This window comes from Callospermophilus lateralis, unplaced genomic scaffold (assembly GCF_048772815.1).
Source record: "Callospermophilus lateralis isolate mCalLat2 unplaced genomic scaffold, mCalLat2.hap1 Scaffold_52, whole genome shotgun sequence".
Lineage (NCBI taxonomy): Eukaryota > Metazoa > Chordata > Mammalia > Rodentia > Sciuridae > Callospermophilus > Callospermophilus lateralis.
Window position 1 is genome coordinate 4,889,622 of NW_027514454.1, and position 25,809 is coordinate 4,915,430.

The window sequence follows — 25,809 nt, forward strand, 5'->3', positions numbered from 1 at the left end:
AAGAAATGGAACAGTAGTAGCTTTGCTTACATGGAAACAGAGCTTGCTACCAAGACAAAGAAGGGCAAGGGGCATCACCCAGTGACCAAAAACTTGCTCCTCAGGCTCAGAATGAGGGGACTTTCCTATTCCTCAGTCTGCACTGCTTGTCAAATCATGTACCCAGTTTTGAACTGGAGACGAGACACAATCATTACTCCAGCGGATGCAGCACATTAAAAAAAAAATTAATAATAATAATGCAAAGCTTTAGAGGGTCCAGAGAAGACTCCATTACCTGGTGGCCACCAACATAAGTTAATGTCAACCCCCAAAGACACCAAACTGTGTCCCAAAGCAGGTCAAGGTGCAGACAAGACGGTTATCAGATAGTGGCTATCCAGACCCGGAGAGATGCTTTTGATTGACAGTGGGGTGGTCATTAGGAGTGCCAAGTTCATCATCCTGGTCCTCTCACCCACTCCTTCCTCCTGGGTGTTGGCTTAGAGAAGGTGCATTGCTCTCCCATCGCGGAGGAAACTGCCTGTGCGTTTCTCACCAGTGCAGCTGTGATGATGACACAGTCAAGAACTGTCTCCGAGTCAAGCGGTGCAACCCGAGATAAGGCTCCCTCTCCATGCCCGGCTGCCGACCTCTGAGTGCACAGCCTCTGAGTGCATGGCCTCTGCACTTCTCAGGAAGCCGGCCTCAGATGCCTGACTCATCTCAGGTGAGCAGAGGAACACCTTGTCCTAGGACACCAGAGGTATCCCGTGCACCCCCTCCTAATAATTGCATGGTGGGGAGGGAGGTTTTAAAAAAAGGTGAAAAGTTGCAATTTGTAAAGATAGGAACTTATACTAACTTTTGTCAGTAAAGACAGAATTAATGATGAGGCTTCAAACTTGCATCAGGCAGGGGCTGGCCAGAGAGAGCACTTTTCTTTTTGACTTTATGAATGGATTAAGTAAGAAATGGGCTGATGCATGCCGGGCTGAATCCTATTGAAATAACTCTCATAGTTTTGTTAAAAATTTATATAAATATGACACATCTGTTTCCCGTGGCTCCAGATCGATACTGGATGGGATGAAAACTAGAACACACATGCAGCTAGGATTTCTTAGAAAATATATGAGTCTAGAAAATAGAGTGTCATAATGTATCTTGGTTGAGGAATTTTCAGAGCTCATCTGAAAAGTTGCAAATTAAGAACCAATTACAACAGGGGACTGGTGTTACCGTATGTAACCAAAGGCATTTTGCATTTTTGTTTCTGCTGAAGGTGTTTTGGATTTCCAAGACAGTTTGTGTCTGAAGTGTTCAAAAAGTTGCTGATCTATCTCTCTCTCTCTCTCTCTCTCTCTCTCTCTCTCTCTCTCTCTCTTTCTCTCTTTCTCTCTTTCCCTCTCTCATCTTTATGTTCACTTAATTATTTACCCCAAAGCAAAGAATATATATATATATATATATTTCCATGCAGATCCAAGACACAAAATAAGAAGGAGAGAAGAAGGAGATAGGAAAGGAAAAACCAGACTCTTTGAATACTCCACGGATCTAAAATTCATTTATTGCATGAAAACTGACCGTGCTTCATAGTTATATCCTGCAGAATGCATTCGATACTCCGTTTAAATGAAATATACTGAACATTTCATGACCGGGATGATCCCTAGGTTGCTACTCCATGTGATTACTTCCCCTTTCATTGTTATTGGAAAAAAAATCAATCTATGTAGCTGTTAAAAGTTTGCATTTCAAAATCAAGTCACCTGGTTGGTTTACATCCTCACTGTAAGCGTGCACCACCCCCTGACCTTGCTGGTCCCCCTGTTTGATTTCAGCACCTATGTCCTGCCTTGTCACGGCTGGGTGTTGATTTACCTCTGCTGTACCCACCTGGACATCTGCCCCCACGCCTGGGTCGGCCACCATGAACGTGACCAACGGGGTCCTTGGTTTCTGCTGTTGGTACTGACTTTGAGGAGAGTGTCCGTGCACAGGTACGCTCAGGGATGTGGGATGGTCATGTCTGATGGGAGCGAACATATTTAATTATCAGGTATATCTGCAGCAAATTGGCCAGACCCTCAGGGTGGCGGTACCATCTCCATCTGGACAGAGGGCTTTGTGTGTGTGCCCACAGTTGGAACCCATGAGTGGTACTTTAGGACTATTTCAGAAAACCAATCAGAGGCTCATTAGGGGTGAAACAATACACAACCCCAAATTGGCTGAACAGTCCTTGTTAGGCATTTATACTTTTAGGAATGTGCTTTTGGTTTATTGCACTCTCTCTTTTTCTCCTAAAAAAATGGGTTTTATCTCTAACTGCACGGTGCAAGATAAAAGAGGAAGTTAACTCTTTAAAGAGTCCAACAAAGCACAGATCCTCTTCGTATCTTTTTCAATTTCTGCTGTGAAGTGGAGCCTCGAATTTGATGTCACTACAGCTAACTCAAAAAAAAAAAAGGCTCTAAAAATGGGCCTCAACCACCACTTTGGTTGTCAAATAAATGCTCTTGGCAGAAAATCAATAAATTATAAAAAGGGGGAAAAAATAAAGAGAGGGGAAAGATTTTTGTGACTCTGAACTTCAGTAGAACTGGACGGATTTCTCAAGAATCTCAGGGAAGTCCACCCCCTACCATGGTTAACACTTGACTCAACTTTCTAGAAACATCTGTCCTGAAAGAGATTGTGCCCCTGTTTTCTTTAACCTTTCATGGCCCACTGGAAGCTCAATTCTCAGAGAGCACTCGAGGAATCGTAGGTTGACTCAACCCCATGTCACAGGAACAAGTAGCTCCTGATCTGTCCTCGATATCGAGTGCGTGTTCCCAAGTGACCACAGGTGGGCAGCTGGGCCTCCTTCCTTCTGGTTAGCTTGAAGTTTATCATGCTGATGTCATGGTTTTCTGTTGGACCTTAATGGGCCACCAGGAGAGGAAGGACTATTGTATTTTGGAGACGGTAGATGGGTGCCTATAAATGCAGCTGGTAAATTGGCTCTATTCTTGCACCATGGAGAGGACAGGGTATTTTTGGATTAAAGAGAGATCTGAGCTTCTGTAACTCCACCCCCAACCCAGCCACTGTCAGCAAGAATGACTGCTCTTCAGGGGGCCAGAAGTTTTAAGGGGCCACCGCTGGGGGTGCTTCCATAGAACAGAGAATCAGCAAGACTCAAGAAAACGGGGTGCGTGGGGGGGTCCGATGCTGAATCTCCAGGAAAGCTGAGCCTGAAACCCATCTGTGTACCCAAAACCGCTCTTCTTGGTCACCTTTAGACTCTTACGTAAGTACATTGTGCAGCAAATGGGACAACTGATTTTTCTTTCCCAGGTACCATCTATTTGAATAGAAAACATCCCCAAGAGATGAAAAAAAAATCTGTTTCTGGCCAAAAGTTGATCTTCATAAAATATTTCGAATGATCAAATTTGGAAAAAAACAAAAAACAAAACCAGTTCTAATTTCTGCAGCTACGTACGACTATATGGCCCATTCTAAGGGAGACTTCTTGCTTATGTAAAATATTCAATCATCTCCCCACTGAGAAATTCAACCGTTCTGTTATTGACTTCAACAATTTAATTTGCAGAAGATGAACAAATGTTTATTATTTTTAGAACGTCTGGTTCTAACATATCTCTTACTTGGTAACAGTCGCTAGGCGGGGGGGCTGGGGAGGGGTGTTAATTTTGCAATTTTTTTTTCCCTGAAATTCCTATTGATGAAACGAGTGCAGTTAGGTGGTAGTTGGTATCATATCAGGAAATGCTGACATCTTAAGACATCACTTATGCAGTCTGAAGAGGAAGCTCTCTTGGTTGTTGAGAAGGATATTTTATCATTTCTGCTCAGGCTCCGAAGATTGCTAACACTTCCCTTTAACTCATTGAAAGTACCCACTGGTTGAAAATTTGAAAGAAAAATGTGAAAATGTCTTGGTTTTTGTTTCGTCATCACTGTGGGTTCAAAACGTCTTTTACTAGCTGGAATTGTCAGAGAAAAAGAAAACGATGATTATTTCTATCGAAATGGGCATGGTTCTGTTTAGCAATACTTAAGTTTATTTGAAAAAAAGGACTTTATGGTTTCGATGCTGTTTCTTTCCTACCACAGTGACCTTTGCCCTTAGTAACTGCAGTAGCAATAACTTAAGCAGCCACTTAGCTAAGGGAAAAAAACAGTGAGGAGTTTTGTGCTATTTGCTGAACTTACCTGTTTACTCAGGATCTCTCCTTTGGTTCTACTGGAATTGTATTTGGAAAATATCAAGCTATTAAAATAAAACTGTAAACAGAAAACTGTAAGTCATTCTAATTAGGACCCTAGAGTTGACAGAGTGTAGGGTTTTTGTTTTGTTTTGTTTTGTTTTTTGCTCTTGGAAGATTCCACATGGGGCCCAAGTTCTTTGCTGAGAGGTGGCTGGTTCTTTGGCAAATTTTCAGACTGATTTCCTTCGATGGTAGGAGTGATATCTATGCACTGAATCACCGGGGACTGTCTAGACACAGGAAGGATGGCTCTGGGAGAATTGCGGGTGGCTGGTACTTACAGTGCAGCTCCCAGGAGAAATATCTGTGAAGAGAGAAGCTCGAGATTTATTTTCTTTAAATTTTTTTTAAAAAATTTTCTAATTAGTTTATACATGACAGTAGAATGCACTTTGACACATCCTACATGAATGGAGTATAACTTCTCATTCTTCTGGTTGCCCATGTAGTAGAATCACACCAGTTGTGTGGTCATATATGCACGGAGAGAATATCTGATCCATTCTCTGTCCTTCGTACCTCCACGATCCCTCACCTCCCTTCACTCCCCTCTGTCTAATCCAAAGTACCTCTGTTCTTCCCTAGCCTTCACCCCTTTGTTGTGAATTAGCATCCGTGTATCATTTGAAGCCTTTGTTTTTTGGGGATTGGCCTTATTTCACTTAGCATGATTTTCTCCAGGTCCATCCATTTAACGTCAAATGCCATAATTTCATTCTTTAAGGCTGAGCAATATTCCTTTACAGTGCATATGTACTAAATATTTTTTATCCATTCATCTGCTGAAGGGCACCCAGGTTGGTTCCACAGTTTAGCTATTGTGAATTGAGCTGCTGTAAACATGGATGTGGCTGTGTCCCTATAGTATGATGATTTTAACTCCTTTGGGTATAAACCAAGGAGCTGGATAGCTGGGTCCAATGGTGGTTCCATTCCCAGTTTTCTAAGGCACCTCCATACTGCTTTCCAGAGTGGTTGTACCAATTTGCAGTCCCACCAACAATGTATGAGTGTTCCTTTCCCCCACATCCTCACCAACATTTATGGCTGCTTGTATTCTTGAAGAGCTTTCTAGTGGAAAATTCACCAAGAGAGATGCTTCTCTCTGCTCTTTGCCCCATGAAATAGGATGCTAAGTTTTTTTCCTGCTTTTTCACACTGAGCAATGGTGACTTTTCCCACTGTGAATTCACTCTCATCGTCTCTTTGTCTCAAGTAGGTAGAAATATTGTCAGAGGTGGAAGCCAGGGTCTGATGCATGATAAACACCCACTCTGTAACCCAGTAACAACCCCTAGCCTGAGGCTTGTATTTAAATAGTCCTGGTAATGTTTTATGTCTGTCGTCAACCATGCCTAACACATTTTTTTCATTGGGAGGCCTGGTCCCAACGTATAAGTCTACCATATAGTATTCCTAGCATGTAACAGATGGATGTCACAGCCGGGCATGGTGATGTGCCCCTGTAATCCCAGGGGCTTGGGAGGCTGAGGCAGGAGGATCACAAGTTCAAAGCCAGCCTCAGCAACTTATCGAGGCCCTGTCTCTAAATCAACGATTTTAAAATGCTGGGGATGCGGCTCAGTGGTTAGGCGCCCCTGGGTTCCATCCCTCGTACCATTAAATAAATAAAAGGATATATGTCACAAATGCTTGTTAAATGGCCAGATGCCCACATCTTACTTTAGAAAGGGGCTTTCCGTTTTTCTCAGAAATGCCAGCAAGATGATCTCAATTGTCCCCTTCCTCTCTGCAGGATCCGACTGACCATCATGGTCCCTGTACTCCTGATTCTTTGGGGAGCCACGGTGATACCACCCGCCGACTTACTTCCTGACCCAAAGCGTAAGGACCTTGGATTCAACGTAGTGCATCATAGAATGGGTAGCACCGTTTCCCCCTGAGCAAACCCACGGTGAGGACATTTTATATTTATCTTTAAATATGACCCTTAGCTATCCAGGGTGGGTGCAGAGTGCTGGAAGTCTCATGAGGTCAATGGAAAATCCCCACATGTCAGTCAGGGAGCAAAAGAAGGCTCTGTAGCAGCGTGAACAGTATTGGCCTAATTCTGGTTAACGAAAAAAAAAAAGTTAAAAAGTTGTATCAATGCATGCCCAGAAAAAAAAAAATTATATAGTGACTACATCATGCTAATGTCCTTCTTCATGGTAGGACTGCAGATTTTTAAAGAAATATTTTTTAGTAGTAAATGGACACAATGACTTTATTTATTTATTGATGTGGTGCTGAGGATCGAACCCAGGGCCTCACACAAGCTAGGGTCAGTGGTCTACCTCTGAGCCACCACCCCAGCCCTTAATGTCATTCTTCATGGTAGAATTGTAGGATTTTTTTTTTCTTTTTCTTTCCTTTTTTTTTATTGTTCATGTTTACAAAACTGATGAGCAGGTACTGATTTTATTTTGTGAGTAAATGAATTTTTTTTTTTGAAAGCAAAGTGAAAGTGTGGTTCATGAAGCGGATAAAAAAAGCTGTTTTCTATAAATGCCTAAGGAACCAGGGTCACCAGTACTTTGGACCGTGACTCATAATAGGAAATGAACGCATCACGAATCTTTATACATCATGAATCACATGTACACATACCTCAGTACCTTTATGTAATGGTAACAAGAGATTCACAATAAAGCTCTTCTTCTTTTCACGTGTGGTGCACCCTGTTATTTTCTATTCTGGTATTTTTCGATTCTATGTTTCTTCCACATCATTGAAAACATGCTGGTCACAACCCAATAAATGGTGATTGTGGCCCATTCATACATAATGGCTCTCAGTTTGAGAACTATAGTTACAATAAATGGTGTTGAAAAATGTTCATATTTCAATAAAAAACCACATCCATGGTACAGATAGACACTTGGGGAAAGTAAAAAAAAAAAAAAAAAGATAATGAGATGGAAACAGTTTTAAAGAAGCATCTTCTGAAATTATTTCGGTATTGAACATCTTCACATCCATTAGCAAAATAGTACAGTAAAACGTTTTTAAATACTTGAAAGTGCTGTTTGTGCACAACAAAACATCGTGTTGATTTTTAAATTTTTCCACAGTGTCCCTTCTCCAACCTGTGAATTTCACGATCAGAGTCATGGGTTTAGCTCAAGTCCTCTTAAGCTGGGAACCAAATCCTGACCAAGAGCCAAAGAACGCTCACCTGGAATACCACGTGAAGATCCACGCCCCACAAGTCGATGACGTAAATATCCCTTCTAATGGCAGCTGTTATTATGTAGAGTAAATGTTGTTTTGGCTGCATTTTTTTAATCAAATGAAATTCTAAGTAAAAAAAAAAAAAAATTAAAAGACAATGACCAAAGGTAGAATGGAGTAGATAATGGTTTGATGTTTTTTTTCTACAATGGCATAAAGAACAGAAGACAATAAGTAGCCTTGCAAATGGGCAGAGAGCAAGGGGCAAAGTCAGAGAAATTGAGTTCAAAGCCCCCCTCATCTATACCCTATTGTTGTCTCCTTGGACCCATTAGGTGACTCCCCAGGGCCCCAGGTTGACTTCTGAGCTCATGGAAACCACCTGCTACACCTGCTGTGTCCCAAAGTCCCAGGAAGGCAGAAACAGTGTGTTTTTAACTATTTTGAAGCCAATATGGAATTCTAGAGAATTTCCTGTTACTTCTTCTGCAGGGCAGAGGGACACTAGAGATAGGAATCAAAGGGAACTTCAACCTCAAGCTCAATTAAACCTTAACTGTGATATTTTGTTTGGTTTTATGAGAGGAATATGTTCATGGGCCACTGAGCAATGATGTTATTAGAATGGATTTTTAAAAATCTTTTTCTAACAAGCCAGGCGTGGTACACATCTGTCATTTCAGAGGCTCAGGAGGCTGAGACAGGAGGATCGCGAGTTCAAAGCCAGCCTCAGCAAAAGCGAGACCCTAAGCAACTCAGTGAGACCCTGTCTCTAAATAAAATGCAAAATAGGGCTGGGGAGGTGGCTCAGTGGTGGAGTGCCCCTGAGTTCCATCCCTGGTACCCACCCATTCCATTTTTTTTTCCTAACAAAACGATTTCAGTCTATTTTATCTATGTACCATTGGAAAAGTGGAAGAAGAGGCATCTGGGATAAGAAGTCGTTTTTTTAAAGGCTACTTGTGGATTTTATTTGCAGTTTGAAACTGGGAGCACGGAGACACCTGCGTGGCCCCCCTCCACAAAGGCTTTTCGGCAAGTGTTCGAACCATCCTGCAGGAAGGTCACGCCCCCCTGGCCAGCAGCTGGGTTTCTGCAGAACTCCAAGCCCCACCAGGTAAGGGAAACTTCTCAAAGTCCAATTTCATTCCGAACTTTGCAAAATGGGGAAACAGAAAAACTAACAATGATTTGCTTTTCTGCAGTCAGTCACCAGTTCCTGGGAGGAGTCTTCCAAGGCATGCACACGCTAACAGGGGCTATGGTCACTTCTTATTACCAATTCCACCTGTGCATAATATATAGTTGAAATAGGTCTGCAGTACAACTTTTTTTGGGTACCGGGTATTGAACTCAGAGGCACTCAACCACTGCCATCTCCCCAGCCCTATTTTGTATTTTATTTAGAGACAGGGTCTCACTGAGTTGCTTAGGACCTCCCTAACTTCCTGAGGCTGGCTTAGAATTCGCGATCCTCCTGCCTCAGCCTCCCGAGTTGCTGACATTACAGGTATGCACCACAGCGCCCAGGCATTAGGCCCCTGGGCTCCATACCTCTAGTTTCTATCCTCTAGGAAGTCAGCTCTTTGCAAATACTAAGTTTCTATAAATAGCTGACAAGACACATGCCATCTTTAAGGTTTCCAAAGAGGTACAAGATTCAAAGAAAACAACAGCCACCTTGTTTTGTTCTATTTCTGACCACCCAGGGTCTCCCGGAACCTCAGTCTCGAATTTAACTTGTGCCACCAGCACGACAATGGCAGGTAGTGGTCACCTGAGGTCACACCAAGTTTCTCTTCACTGCACCTGGCTGTCGGGTGAGGAGGCCCCCCCAGACACGCAGTACTTCCTCTACTACAGGTGAGTCCCTATTTTTACCCATGCAAATAGGTCGCCTCCTCTGGACCTTTAGGAAACTCACGAGCGTTCCACTGTAGGTATGGCTCTTGGACCGAGGAGTGTCAGGAATACAGCAAAGACCAGCAGAAATACCGCCTGCTGGGTCCCAAGGTCGTCCATCAGCAGCAAGGGGCACGGCTGGCTGGCTGGCGGTCCACGTTAATGGCACCAGCAGGACAGCTGCCATCAGACCCTTTGATCAGCTGTTTGGGGTGCAAGCCATCGGTAAGACAGACTCTGCCCAGAGTGGCCCACATCACTGCATGGCAGGGTCTCAGAGCGCATGGGGTGGGACTATGTTTGTGCTGCTGACAGGGGCAGGTGGCTCAGTGGGAACACTGCTGCAGATTTGGGTTGCATGACTTTTGTGCTATGGGGACCGGCCCTGGATGTTGGAGGATGTCTGGCCACATCCTCAGACACTGCTCAGGAGATGCTGTCCATACCCCTGTTGGAGATGAGGATCAGGTTCTAGTTTTCCTGGTGTTGAAGAGGAAACGCCCCAAAGCTTAGAAAATGAGTTTTATTTAAGAAAGAGACAGGCACAGCTGAAGAGAAGGGACCCCAGAGCTGGGAGTCCAGGGAACTGGGCATGTCTTGCTCTTTGACAGACCCCAGAACCCCCACTACCATCTCGGGCTCCTCCATGTAGGTGCCCAAGGGCAGGCGGGGACAGGAGCACAGGAGGAGTCCTGAGCTATCTATCCACTGAGCAGCAGTAGTGGGAGCCCAGAGTTTAGCTATTAGCAACCCATCATTGTCTTTCTTTTTAGAACCCGGAATTGAACCCAAGGGCGCTTAACCACTGAGCCACCTCCCCAGCCCTTTTTATTTTTTATTGTGAGACAGGGTCTTGGTAAGTGGCTTAGGACCACCTCACCAGGTTGCTGAGGCTGGCTTTGAACTTGAGATCCTCCTGCCTCACCCTCCCCAGCTGCTGGAATGACAGGCGTGCACCACACTGCTCACTTTCTGGGTAGAAATATGGCCCCCAATTATAGGAGGAATCCGTGCGTATGTAGGCGTATGTAGGTGACACCTCATCAAAAGCAAGGCGCTAAGTAACTCAGTGAGACCCTGTCTCTAAATAAAACACAAAATAGGGCTAGGGAGGTGGCTCAGGGCTCAGTGGTCGCGTGCCCCTGAGTTCAGTCCCCACAAAAAAAGAAAGATCTACTGGTAAATCTTGAATGCCTGGAGAGGTGTGGGTGGATTGGAGTCAATTGGCCCTGATCACCAACTCATGTCACTGACCTCTCCTTCTCTAACCAGCTCGAGCGAATCCACCAACCAATGTCACAGCCCACATCCAGGGAACGCGTCTCTCCATCCGATGGGACAAACCTATTTCCGCCTTTCCACAGCACTGCTTTGATTATGAAGTGAAGATACACAACACAAAGAAGAATTATTTGCAGGTAATTCCTCAGAGGGTCCCAGAAGTCCATGACAAATATTCATTGTATAAACATTGAACAATTTTTTTTTTGCTCCATTGGCTGCTCTGGTTATAGCTGGATACGAACAAGGTCAAATACATCTACCCAGGTGTTATGGAAATCAACCAAACCTTACAAGCCTTTTCTTCTTCTTATGGATGAAAATAATCCCAGGGATCAGATGAAACCTCGTGGGTACTGGTGTAGGGAAAATGTAAAATGTCATGGCTCGGTTGAAAGCAGAAACGTCAGTGTTCCAAGACCTAGAGCCATGGTTTTGGCTGTGTTAGATCCCATCTCAGCCCAAAGCTACAGACATCCCAGGTGCCATCGATGGATGACAACACACCCAAAATGTGGTGTGTACATACAGTGGAAGGTGTCACTCAGCCTGGGTTTATTTACTTGTTAATTTTTATTTTTGGGGGCACTGGGGATTGAACCCAGGGTGCTTAACCACTGAGCCATATCCCCAGCCCTTTTTAATATTTTATTTAGAGACAAAGTCTCACCGAGTTGCTTAGGATCTTGCTAAGTTGCTGAGGCTGGCCTTGAACTTGGGATCCTCCGGCCTCAGCCTCCTGAGCACTCAAGTTCTCAGAACAAACCAGAGATATTGCTCGTGATTCAACCTGAGCTTGTTCATGGAGCTACATCCCAGCCCAGAGGGCCAGTTTTGCAAGATGAGAAGCACGGGAAGATGGACTGTATTTAAAACTGCTGATCTGTACACTTAAAAATGCAGCAGATGGTCAATTTTATATTGAATGTATCTTACTGCAGTTTTAAAAAACACATACGGGGTACAGTGGCATGTGCCGGTCATTCTGGCTACTTGGGAGGCTGAGGCAGGAGGATCGCAACTTTGAGGACAGCCTAGGCAATGTAAGTTGATCCCATCTCAGAAAAATAATAAAATAAAAATGAAAACCTCCCACCTCATTAAACTGCCAACATTTCTTGAGGATAGATTACGTGTCAAGCTTTATAATTTTATCTTATCCTCACAATAACTCTTGGGTAATTACCATTCCCTTTGGAGTGGCAAGACCTGGAAAAAGACTCTTGCTCACAGTCACCGAGCTAGAGCAAAACACAGGGGTGGCAGGCTTCCAACACGTGTCTCACTGATAACAGAAAAAGTAAATGCAGAGCAATGAGATTTCATCAATATATTTTTTGTGGGGTACCAGGGATTGAACTGAGGCGCACTCGACCACTGAGCCACCTCCCTAGCCCTATTTTGCATTTTATTTAGAGACAGGGTCTCACTGAGTTGCTTAGCACCTCGCTTTTGCTGAGCCTGTCCTGCCTGCAAAATTTTTTTTGGTAAATGGTGAGAGGCTTTGCAGGCCATTCATTTTTCTATCAAAATTACTCAGAATTAAAGCGCCACAGTGTCAACAAATGGGTAAGACTGCTTCCCATACGGCTTTATCTGTGGACACGAAAATTTCCATTTCACATGGTTTTCATGTATCATGAAACAAGACTCTTCTTTGGAGATTTTCCAGCCACTGAAAAATACCTAAGCCGCTGAGTGAGGTGGTGCACACCTGTAAGCCCAGGGGTTTGGGAGCCCGAAGCTAGAGAATGGAAAGTTCAAGTCCAGTCTCTGCAAATTAGCAAGACCCTAACGCAACTTAGGGAGACCCTGTCTCAACATTAAAAATTTTGAAAAATGCTGGGATATGGCTGGGTTGTCTATCACCTCTGGGATCCATCCACTGTACTAAACCCCCTCTCCATAAAAACCTCCAAAACGTAGCAGGTCATAGTTTGTAGGTCATTCAAAATCAGGTGGCAGATGAGTTTGCAGACACCAGGATGGGCAGCCCTTGTGACGTTGTTTAGGATTCAGGATGCAGAGGGAGAAGGCCAGGGAGCCTATTCACACTGGTAGAGGCTCCTCTGGTCTTTACATCTGAAACATCAATTGGGCCCCTACGGGAGCTCCTGGATTTAGCATGGATGGCCAGATGTCTTTGAGTGACTTCCTGAACACCGGGTCACTTTATTTCTACAGGACCCCTCAAGCTGGTCATCGACATACCTTATGGGTTTTGAGATTCTTACAAGACTTTTTTTCCCCCATTTAGATGGAAAGGATCACAACCAACGCGTTTGTCTCCGTCATTGACCATCTCTCCAAGTACTCCATTCAAGTGAGGGCGGCCGTGAGTCCCGCCTGCAGGACAGCTGGGCTTTGGAGTGAGTGGACTCCACCTATCTATGTGGGTGAGTCTCTGAGAACTTGGGGTGGGGTGTCTTGGAATGGTTTTGCGTCTCTGCTGGGTCACATCTCGTCATGGTGTGGCATGGCTGTTGGAAGAGTGGATTTAAGATTTCTTTCGGGGATGGCAAAAAAAATTACTATGTAGATTTTTACAGATGGTGGTACATGTCTGTCATCCCTCTGGTTCAAGAGGCTTAGGCAGGAGGATCACGAGTTCAAGGCCAGCTTCAGCAATTTAGCAGCCCTAAGCAACTTAGTGAGACATTGTCTCAAATTAAAAAAAAAAAATGGCGGGGGTTGCGGCTGGGGATGTGGCTCAGTGGTTAAGCACCTCGGAGTTCAATTCCTGGTTACCCCTCCACCCTGCCTCCCCAAAATCTGCTCTGTATTCCATTCACTTCACTACAGAGTGGCTCTTGAGGCAGTGACCCATTAGACCCTGAGAATGGGAGTCAGACCTGAGGCCTATCAGGTAGACTTCCACGGAAGACCAGGGAAGGGGAACACTGTTTAGAGTCAGAGGAGCCTGGATCCCCTAAAAATTGTGCAGTGCGCAACACACATGGCCTTACGTGGTGGCCCTGACATCACTAGAGGGCTCGGAGAGCAAGCAGGAGCCTTCCAGAGGAGAGGGAACTGAAAGTGGGGTAAGAAGAACTGAGAACACACCACATCACCTGCTGCAGGGTTCTGCTGAGCCTCAGCGCCCCCCCTCTCCGTGCCCCCAGGTTGACCTACCTATGCTGACCCCAGTGCACAAGGGACTTCCCTCCACCCTGTTTCATATCCCCAGATAAAAAACTTACTGTGGGCCCAGAAAGAGAAACACACAGAAGAACCACGCCTCAACAAGGCTTTTGAACAAGATGATTCATTTTGTCAGATACCTGGGGTGGAGGCTTCATTTTTATTCCTTGAATTCACAAGGTTTTCATTTTTAAAGTGCTTTCTGCAACTTCCCAAGGGCACCAAGCTCGGTGGCCCCACTGATATTTCTAAGCACCTTCCTAACACCACCACGTAGGCTGTTGCAGACAAACAGACACATGTGAGCTCCTTCCCCAGCCCTCTTAGATTTTGTTTTGAATGCTGCCCAAGGAATTTCAAAGCACCATGCTAGAGACCAAGAGCAAGGTGGTGGCTAAAAAACCACTTAGGATTTGGGAAGGGGTGCGATGTGAAGCTGTCATCCCAGTTGACCAGAGCGTGGGCCATCTAGGTGTTAGCCAGGGCTCTGACCATGTCCAGATCTCCCACCCAAGTTAGAAGGGACCAAAGATAATACGGTGAAGCAGATACTCAGAGGCTGCCTAGGTACAGTGTTCAGGAGGATTCTGAGGATGAATGTTGATTCGAGGGCATGGAGATCATTAGAGAGGACCGAGTGGGGACTCAGCCCGTCCAACCTAACCCCTCTTGGCCTGTGTCCTCAGCTGTGACTCAGAGTCCCTTCCCCCTGTCACCAATCCTGTTTCTCCACCCCCGCATCACCCCTCCTTGAATCTGCTGAGTAGCAAAGGGGATCTGGATGGAGGGTTCATTTTAAGCTGGTTTTGAATTTGTCCCTCACTGGCCACTTTAGGGCCCTCTTGCCATTACATCCTGGTCCTAGGCAATGGCTGGCTAGTTCAGATCTCAGCTCATTACGAGTCCCTGCCCCCTGCACCCCACCCCCAGGTGTCCCTCTTGGATGGGTGGCATCTCACCCATTTCACCGACAGCCACCCCTTTCATGAAGATGAGGTGAGACCGTTTCAGCCCCAGGGGCGTTTTCACGTTGTCCTAGGGTCACCTGCTTTCACTTTTCCAGCAGTGTCTTGTCACTGTGTCGATTCAGAGGTCCCCAGGTCTTACAGAAGATGTTGAGTTTGCAGAATTTGGGGGGAAAGGCCAGGAGGAGGCCAAGAGGGGCCCTCCTGCCCTGGGTCCCTTCGGCTTCCCCTCTCCTGTTGGCACCACAGTGTGACGACTGCAGAGGTGATGGCTGGTGCAGATCAGCAGGCGGGGGGACGAGGATGGCAGCTCCAGGACCTGGGTGCCCGGCACAGTAAAGCCCAGGAGATGTATTTCATGGCCTCACTGGGGACTCTGGGTTTTGCAAGTGGGGGATGTCGCCTGGGCTGGGTCTGGTGAGGCCACTTCCTTTCCCCAGGCTCCTGTGGTTTCCAGGCTGGGTAGACCCCTGCCTGGCAGCCCCACCATTTGTTCACTACAGTGTGTGTGGGGGGGCTACCTGTGATTTTTTTATTTTTTATTTTTTGGTACTAAGGACGGAACCCAGGGGTGCTTAACCACGAAGCCCCCTCCCCAGCCCTTTATTATATTTTATTTAGAGACAGGGATCTTTCTGAGTTGCTTGGGGCCTCACTAAGTTGTTGAGGCTGGCTCTGAACTCAGGATCCTCCCAGCTCTTGATTTGCTCAGCCTCTGTCCTGCCAAGCAGCAGGGCCAAGTTCCTGGACCTCTTCCGGCTCGGCTCCTCTGACCCACCTGTTCCTCTCCAGTTCTCCTCCACATTCATTTGAATGCAGATCCCTGCAGGATAAGGCCATCCTCACCTCCTGTCTGCTGTGCATTTTTGTTGAGGACTCTGACAACACTCCAATTTAGGTCATGATCCGAGGATTTGCAGACGTTACCTTGAGTCCTGAGTGCTGCCTGGGCATTGAGCATCTACTACGTGGGTTCCGTGCCAAGCCCTTTACACACATCCACCCCCCATCTCCATTTTGCAAAGTGGGAGATAGACTGATACCCTGCTTGGCCACCTCCAAAGCAAAAGGTGAAACCTGGATGGAACCCCTGTACCCTTGCTGTCACTTTGGTTTGATGACCGCACCCCTGCAGCTGCCTTTGGGGGTTGGCAGAGGCGATACAGCAGCTGATCCCATAGGGAAGGGAGCTGCAGGTTCGGGACCTGCAGAAGGTGTGCTGCCCTCGCTGCCAGGAGGCCTTTGCCTGCAGAGAAAGAAATGGCCCCAAGCCTAGCCTTCCTGGGGGGTAACTCAGACAGGTGCTCTCCAGCCCTTTGTAAAGGCCCCAGGCTCCAGTCGCCATTGCCTCTCCAGATTTCACTTCACCTGAGCCATTTCTCCAGGTGAACAGGACTGTGTGCCTTTTGGGGGTGGTGACCTCCACCCTCTGCTCACTCCTGCTGTCTTTTTGGGGGGCTTCAGCTGGGGCCCATGCTGCACTGGAGAGCCCAGGCACCTGGGGGTCAGATTGTGCCTTTGACTTGCACTGGGAACCCGGGATCTCCTGAGAGCCACCACAGCTTCACCCTTCCACCAGGGAAAGCTGGTTGAACCCGGCATCCCGGATGAGCACATTGAATTCTGTCCATGATTCAGCCCTCTTGGGGCCTACTGAACGTCTCTAGAACCAAGTGAGCAAGAGGGACTTGCAGGGCAAGAGGGGCTGCAGCGTCCAGTCACAAGTGGCTTCACCAGGTCCCGCACCAGCCAGGAGCAGAGCTGGCACTCACTAGTCCAACCCTGGGGACTTCCTGGCCCCTGGATGCCATCCCACCCCACATCCACCCCCAGGCCACAGAGCAATAGAATTTCCACCCTTTGGATCATCTGCAAAGTTGAGATGTCAAAAATACAGGAGATCGAGGTCCCCAGAAACCAGACAGCTGGTTCCCCAAATGCTCCAAGTTGGGGTTCCCAAATGCTCTAAGTTGGCCACGTGTGCAGAGTGTCCAGGAACCAAGTGGTCAATTCCGAGGGCTGCTGCCCCTCAGGACAGGCTGTGCGACTCCCTCTTTGTGGAACTCATCTTGACATCAACACAAGGCATTGCCCAGCGACTTTTTAAAAAGAAGCATCTGTGTGTGCGATTTCAGTGGTGGGCAGAGTAAAGATTCTTTAGAGAAAAGATTCAAATTACCTGAAAATTGTGAACAGTTCTGGGACTGAACCATGAACGTGTGCATGAAATAGTTCTTTAAAGAAAAAAATCTACAAGGCCAAAGACTCCAAAGTTCCAAGTAAGGATGTGAGATGTAGGATAAAGAGAAACACTGGATCCTCAAGGAAACACTCACAAGCCACTGAGATGAAGAAAACTTAGCTGCCTGTCAGTCTGGGCCTGGGCCCTTGTAAATGGAGGTAAATAGGCAAATGCAGGGAAAATGGGTATGAAATTATGCAGCTCCGTCCTGAACCCACCTCCTGTCCTGCCCTGATAGAGCCCTTCAATAAATATGGAGTGCCCAGCCCAAACCAGGGCCTCTCATTCTTGAGACAATGCATATTCTCCCCTCCATGTGCATCAACCTTCCTAAATGAACCTGTCTGTGCCTTTGTGTGGCTTGCACAGAAATTCTCTCCTGTCACTTATGTCGAGAACCCTGCTGGTATTGAGTTGAGCTCCTGTCTCCTCTGGGAACTTCCTGGAACCTTCTCTGCAGACATCTATTCTCTCGTGACATGTTCGAAGGGCTCTCCCAACTCTTAGGCTGCTGAAATCCTTCATCCTCATGACCAGCATAGCTATACCATTGGTGGGGCCTGCTCTCCTTATTCTCCCTCTGCAACACCATAAGACGTGCTCAGTTCATTAATTTATAGTTAACTCACTTATTTATAGCCCCTGGCTCTCAATTCTTTGTGCATTAGGAAATAACTGGAAATAGCAGGTGATTGACAAGTCAGATGGTGAGTGCTCTTCCTGCACTAACTGTACCTGCCAACATATTTGGTCTTGCAAGGAAGCTGACCTGGTTGTGTTTTTGGTTGTGTCCTTTCCCGGCTGCATGTGAGGAGACCCTGCTGGAATCAGGCCAGCGGCCATAACCCCCTTGCCAAACTCCCCCCAAGCACTCATGCATGGTACCTTAACGTGCACGGATAACATTGTTCTTTTCTGATGGAATGAAATGAAATCAGGGGCCTCGATCTCTTTGCTAATAAGGGGAGAATCTTTGCTTATCAAAGGGATAGCTGAACTCAATAACCAGAGAGTGGTTTAACTGAAAAGATCTTTGTAATCATGCTCACAAAACAACAGTGCTATTGTCAGGACTTGGCTAGTGGGTGTTACACAATGTGAGCCACATATGTGGCCGTGTGTGTGTGTGTGTGTGAGCCTGATAATATTTACAACACTGGTTCTTCTTTCTATGGGACCCCCAACTTTCTCTGTCCGATGAACCTAGTTGTAAACAGGCTACATTTCTTCTGGATTGACAGACTCGGTACAGAACTCGCATCTGCTCTGACAAGTCCGGCATCTCTGGATATACTCATCAGGGTTCTTGCCTAATGAGCAAGAGAGGGGGATGGTTTATGTTGAGGGAACAAGGTGGAAGCCGAATTCCTTTGTTCAGACAAGAAGAGTGGGAAAAGGAGTGAGACAGTATTGGAGGTGACGCTGTGAATTCACCCCAGTTGCTCTTTAGCTATGAGCAAGTGTGATCAAGCTTGGGGTCACTGGGGCGCTTCATCTGCAAAACTGAATCCTACCACTGATGAGCATGGGTGAGATTTTGAAAAATAAAAGGTCGAGCCTCTCCGAGGGTGTTCTTCCTAATTTTAAAAACCAAGGCTAATGTACACAGAACATTTCAAAATGAAAGCTTTTTTTTTTCCCCAACAGGATGGCTATCTTTTTTTATTTGTTCTAAGTAGTTACACTTGACAGTAGAATGCATTTTGACACATTGTATACAAATGGAGCATAACTTCTCATTCCTCTGGCTGTACATGGTGCAGAGTTATACCAGTCTGTGATCATGTGTATGTAGGGTAATGATGTCTGTCTCATCCCACCATCCTTCCCACCCCCACCGCCCGACCCCTCCCCTGACTCCCCTCTACACAATCCCATCTTCCTTTACTCTTTCTTACCCTATTTTTTTTTATGCAAACTTGGGTTGGGCTGTTCTCAGCTTTGCAAAAATACTCAAGTGCATTTCATCTATGGGAGGTTTTTATTTATTTATTTTTTGGGAGGTATTAGGGATTGAACTTGGGGGCACTTGACTACCGAGCCACATCCCCAGCCCTATGTCATATTTTATTTAGAGACAGGGTCTCACTGAGTGTTGTTTAGCACCTTGCTTTTGCTGAGGCTGGCTTTGAACTCACGATCCTCCTGCCTCAGCCTCCTGAGCCGCTGGGATGACAGGCATGTGCCACCAAACCTGGTTTATAGGCACTTTTTGATCTAGACATGGAACTGTGCATCCTGCAGGGTCAGGAGGAAAGACCTGGGAGAAGAATTAAATTAAAAGATAAGATAAAAGATAAGGTAATAGTTGTAAATATCCAGGGGTCACGGGATGAGCAGAGAGGGCCAGCCGAAATTACAAAGAGGGAGAAGGAACATTTGGGTAGCAGAACCCACAGTTGTGTTTCAAGGAGGACTCGACCTTTGACAGACTGAAATCCAGAAAGGAGGTTACGAAGACTTGACTTGGGAGAAAAAAATCCAAGAATCCTTTGGCTTTGGCTTTGAAGACATCACCAGGGATTGGTTTGGGCAAATGAGGCAGCCCAAATCCTTTAGTCTAGGAACTCCGGCTGGAAGAGGAAGGAAGAGGCATGATAGGTTTGAGGAGGTGGCCAAGCCAAACCACAACTTCTTCAAGACAGGACCTCTGTGAATATCCGAAAACAGAAGATAAGAGATCAGAGCTTTGGGGAAGTACAAGAGGAACCTCAATCGGAGTCCCCAGAAACCCTCAAAGCAAGAGATGAGGTGGCGAGGAGTCACAGGCACCCAATCTAAAGACACTTCTCCCTCTTGGTTCTTGATTTTTTTTTTGGTTTTTCTTTCTGGTTTTAAGTCATCTGGTGTTTTGGGAAGTCTTAGTCTATTTACACAGCCTGGAACTCTCCGCCTGTATATGCATTTCACATTTTATAGACCAAGTCAAGGGCAAACTGAGGATTGGAGGCTTCTTCTCCCCGGGCACTCGGAACTCCACCACACCTGGGCTCAGGTGTCCCAATATCCTGTGTTGTTATTGACCTCCTGCAGTTTTTCCCACCTGTTCTCTTCACCACTGTGTCCCAGGACCTTGGACAGTGCCCCAGACATCTAAGGAGGCTCCTAAATCCTTGTTAAATGGATGGATGATGAAGGAGAGGTCATTGCCACAGAAAGGAACCTGCTGTGTTCAGGGATATAACTCACGGTTCATAGAGGCATTTTAGCAACCATACACACCCCTCTGCTGCCTTTGTTGTTTGTACTGGAAATTGAACCCAGGGCTGCTCCATGGCTGAGCTGTGCATATGCCCAGTCTTTTTTTTCCCCCTAAGACAGAATCTTGCTAAGTCACTGAGACTGGCCTCAAACTCACAATCCTCCTTCCTCATTCCCTTAGACACAGGTGTGCACCACCCACCACATCGACTAAGGACATCGCTTCTTTAAATACCACTTATAGAATGGCCTTGGGTTTTTCTTGAACACATTCCCAGTACCTTACAAAAAAAAAAAAAAGATACACACACCCCAAAGCTATCACTGAAACCCCCAAGTGTCTCTCCCTGGAATGTGGATTAGGAACACATTTAGATGGAGACTAAGATGCATGCCAAATGCTTACTGCACAGACCAATGGTCATTTCCGTCTGCTCTCCTATCTGTGAAGTGGGAATATGGGTAAAGGAGGCTTTGAGGGGAATCTAGATCATAAAACACTTACAGCCGAGTCTGAGACCACTGTGTCAACTACAAATATGCTCTCTTACTCCCTCCACAAGTTCAGTTTTTGACTTTGTAAAAAATGCTTTTACAATGAGTTTTCTAATTGTGAACTAATTGTGGGCTTTTCCATCAAAAAAATCTGACTCCTCGAGTGGATGGGCTCCAGGTGCAGGCGGATGGGACTCCGCAAGTCCTTGCCAAATGAATCAATAATGCATTGCGATTAAAAGTGGCCTCACTGCTATTTCATTTCATTTCACCCTCTTGGCCACTTCAGGGGCATGACATGATCATCTCAGTCTCAGGAAGGTAAAGCCACCTGCCCAGCATTTCCCACCACTTTACCACTCACACCCCAGCCTCCTGATGCCCCAAGCCTCAACCTTCCTCCTATCTACCTCTGATCCCTAACTCGGGTCTTTCTCTCTTTTTCCCCTCCACCAGGAAGTGAGACGCAGAAGCCCCTGATGGAATGGCTCCTCATCCTGCTCACGGTGACCGCCTGCTTCGCCGTGTTGATCTGTCCGCTGCTCTGCAGGATGTAGGTCTTCTGTCTCTGCATCCATCAGACACAGGGTTTTTGCTATCAGGTTGAATTGATAGCATTTCTTTTTGTTTCTGGGTGGCCTTTCTGAGGTCAGCGGAGACCAAATAGATAGCGAGACGCATCGGCAGGCCTGCATCAGACGCTGGAAAGAACACCTCATGGCCCTTGGCCACTGCCCACGCTCTCAGATTCCTCAATGACCTCCTCATTTCTGTGAAGCTTTTGACCTGGGTGTTCTAGCCTTCCCATTCAGTGCTAACTGGGCTTTTATTTTATTTATTTTTTTTAATTTTTTTGCTATGGGTCTTTGATAACCCACCAAGTCCCAAATTTTCAATTCTGCAATGAAATCAACACAGGTGCAATGAAACAGAGTGCTAACCATACTCATATATATGTATTCAAATGCTCTCACCAATCACCCATTATTTTTCTCCAAGGAATGGAGCCCCAAATACCTACCATTTCTATGGCATAAGCCTCAACGGTGAAGTGCTTCCTTTCACCACCTGGCCCCAAGGGGCTGGTGACTCTTAGGTCCAACACAGATCCTGGAAATGCCATGCAGACCCTGCAACTTGCAAATGGCCCCAGACCCCTCTCCATCCCTGGTAGCACTCTGTAGGATAAAGTACCCTTCCGAGGCTCGACGGCATGTTCTGTCTCAGCCCTTTCATAACTCAGAAAATGAACTTCATGTGAAACAGCTTTACTGTCCTAAATGTTCTATCCACATGGCGTCTCTGGGCTGGGGGGCAGGTGAATGGCAGTCTCAGGAATGGAAAAGCAAGCAAGCCATGTCCAGGCATGAGCATCGCAGGGAACATGCTAGATATGAAGGACACAGTGTCAGGACCCAGCCTAGCGACATGCACCCATGTCCCCTCTCCTCTGGAAGTCTGGATCGGCAGATTTTTGGTATTTTTTTCATACTAGGGATTGAACCCAGGGACACTTAACCCATGAGCCCCCTCCCCAGCCCTTTAGATATTTTATTTAGAGACAGGGTCTCACTGAGGTTCTGAGGGCCTCACTTTGGTGGAGGCTGGCTTGGAACTCTCAATCCTCCTGCCTCAGCCTCCTGAGCTTCTGGGATCACAGGTGTTCACCACCGTGCCTATCCTAGTTCAGCCCACCCTGGATTTTAAGTTGATCCATCATCCAGTCCTGGGACTGATGAGGTCAACTCTCAGAGTAGATATGGAGGGACAAGAGAGACACCCGTGCTCACCGGCTCCTTCCTTTATTCTGTTTTCAGATGTCACTTGTGGGCCAGGTTGTTTCCACCTGTTCCAGCCCCAAAAAGTCACATCAAAGATCTCCTGGTGACCGCTCACTGTGAGGTAAGGCTGAAGGTCTTGAGAGGCATCGTGAGCGCCCGGGGTGCAAACCCTGGGGAACCACCGCTGAGCTCTTGGCTTTCTATATGATAAGGCAGGGGTTTCTCCCAGGAGGCCAGGGGACGGTCACTGGAATGGTCTTGTTTGGCTGATTTGGGTTGGACATGTTCACTGCTGTCTCACTAAGGTCCCACCCCATGATGAGGGCCCTGGCCTGCCCAGGCAAGCTCTGTACCGCTGAGCCACAACCTCAGCCCATAATCTTCAGATGGACACCTCCTTTCCCCAGGTAAAGTTATCTCGGCATCTTTGTGGTGAATCACTTTTCTATTACATGGTTGCACTCTATCTTTGACTTCGTTGATCTCCCTGTCTGTTTTCAAGAGGAAGAGAGAGAAAGAGAGAGAATGGTGTGGTCTGGTGCAATCATCCCTATGGCCTACATTCCCAACCACAGTGCTCATGGGGCTGGCCACAGCTGAATGACACCTGGCAGGGACCCAACCTCTATCTCCAAAGGCAAAAGCCCTCTGTCCTACTCTTGGGGCCTCTGCTACAAGAACAAGGGGACCTACCAGCGTTACTGGCAGTGACCACCAAGAAGTGACCAGCTAGTGAGAAGGGAACCCTCTACTTTCAATTCTGCTGCTGTCCCTCAGTGTCCATGGGGGATTTGCTCCAAGGCTCACTGTGGATTGCAGAAGCCACAGATGTTCAAATCCTTTATATAAAAGGGGGTGGTATTTGCACAGAACCTGTGTGCATCCTTTCAAGCCTAATGCCTGATCTTGTGCAACTGCTGGGTAAAAAACGGTCTCACTGCACTCTTCAGGGAGAAACGACAAAGAAAGCCAAGTTCATACAGGTTCAGGACAGATGCAGGTTGTTTTTTAAAAATTTTTCTCAAATATTTTTGTTCTGGAGTTGGTTGGACCTGCAGATGCAGGATTCAGGGATTCTAGAGGACCGACGATGGTAGCTGGCACAGAGCTCGGTTCTGGGTGCCCAACGACTGGGGACTTGGGGGATCTCTGCCACCTCACAGCCCTGCTTAAGCAAGGGCTTGCTCAAACCTCAGTTAGAAACGGGAACATTCAAGAGACAGTGAAGCAAGGAGATCAGGTGCCCTTACAAGGTGACAAAATCAGGGGGCACTTATTTAAGAAAACAGACAGACAGACAAACTTATGGTGAGCTTTTAATTTATTGGAGTCTGCTTTCTATCTAACCAGGGAGTTGCTCCCCGAGCGAGCTCAACTGTAAACCTTTAAATTAGGGGAGGCTCTGTGTGGGGTAAGAGGAGGAGGACAGGGCCATCCACTCTTAGAAGGTTCCAGACTTTCCAATTATCTGCATAGTGTTGGAGCCCAAACTGTGCATATCAAATGTCCAAATTGAGGGGAATATTGTAACGGACAGTGGAAGAAACTGAGCGATCACAAAACCAAAGAACATAAATCCATATTTAAAGTAGCACATTATGTTACAGAGGAAGAAAGAAATTTGCAAAGCCGCCGGATGGCTGGGGTATACACTGCATGCTTAGCGAGGATGAGACCTGGGGTTCGATCCCCAGCACCAAAAATAAGGAAAACTGGGCAGCCCTATGACTTAGTCACAAAAAATGTACAGAATGCTTGATGCATATCAAACACTTTAGGAGAGACAGAGGTGGGTGACAGGTAGGTTTTATTTTACTCTTCTTCCTACTTTGCTTCTTCAACAGTCACTCTATTTTTATTTTTTAAAATCATTTGAATCATAGTTTGGAAAGATGAGGTGTTTCTGCTCCTTTTGCAGAAAGCGCGTTCCAGTGCCACAGAGATGGAAGTCGTAAGTTTTGTGGAAGGGCTTGGATGTGAGGTCTTGGAAAATTCCGTGTTCTGATGCCTTGGAGCCTTCTTGGAAGGACTTGCACCACGTTCTGGGCCATGAGAACAGGGACGGCTGCTTCTTCCGCGAAAACATGGTCAGCATTTAAGGAGCCCTCAGCAGGGCGAAAGGGGCGCACGACTCTAATCCCAGCGGCTTGGGAGGCTGAGGCAGGAGGATCCAAGCTTGAGGCCAGCCTCTGAAACTAAGCGAGGCCCGAAGCAACTTAGCGAGACCTTGCCTCAAAAGAAAATAACAACACTCAGCTGAAAAATCTCAGGAAGAAAGCAGAGTACACTGGCCTACAGAAAATCACGAATCCGGATTCAGAGAACTGTCTTTCCCATAGCAGTCAGGAGCTGCCCATTCTTGAGGGCTTTTTTCTTGGAGTTCTAGAATCCCTTTTGCTCAAGGAGCCGGCATGTGTGATGAGAGAGAGAACCAAACAGACTGTCTCAAGACCCAGCGGCCTGATCCAGGGAGCATCCTTTGAGGCAAAGTGATGTGAAAACATCACCCTGCTCTTGAAGGTAGCATTAATATTCTGGAAATATCAAGGAAGTATCTCTGTCACCTTGGCAAGCCTTCTTGGCCTCTAGTCACCTTATCAATGCCCCATTCAACAGAGGCACTCACCGAGGTTCAGAGAAGCCCTTAGGCAGAAAAATGGCATAGTGAGGAGGTGAATGCCAGGTTCAGGTGACCCCAGGAAGAGCCCATGGGGTTGGGGGAGATGAGACCTGCAGAAGGGAGCAGGAAGGCCGAGCCTAGGGTTATGCTGTAGTCATTTACCAAGGGTTTGTCCCCCGCCATCTGACCCAGGATCCCTGGAAGGTGTCCAGAAAACTATTCTTAATAAACACCTTAGATCAGGAGTTGTAAGCAAGCATCAGCTGGGCACCGTGGTGTACACCTGTCATCCCATGGACTTGGGAGGCTGAGGCAGGAGGATCGCGAGTTCAAGGCCAGCCTCGGCAATCAGGGAGACTTCGTCTGAAAATAAAAAGGGCCGGGGATGTGGCTCTGTGGTAGAGTGCCCCTGGGTTCAATGGCTAGTACCACAATATGTAAATAAATAAAGCATCGGAGTCACCTGGAGGGACATTAAAATCCTGAAGACCAGGTCCCATCCTCAGGACTGAAGGAAGAGGTCTGGGACAGGCTCTGACAATTTGCACTGCCCACCAGCTCCCTGGTGTCCCTCGTGCTGTGGGTCTTGGGATCACATTTGGGAGATTCGCTGCCCTGGGTGACTCTGTGCCTGACCCACGTTGAATGTGGACTTCAGGCCTGTGCACCCAGAAGCACCCAGGAGCCGGACAACTGAAGCTGTGGGGGTCCTTCTCTGAACAGGCAGGCGCTGGGACATGAG

General features: G+C 46.7%; 1 pseudogene; it reads left to right on the forward strand.

Annotated features, from left to right (window-relative positions):
• Nucleotides 1-6,037: 6,037 nt before the first annotated feature.
• Nucleotides 6,038-24,452, forward strand: LOC143390291 (interleukin-5 receptor subunit alpha-like; annotated as a pseudogene).
• The last annotated feature ends 1,357 nt before the right edge of the window (nt 24,453-25,809 follow it).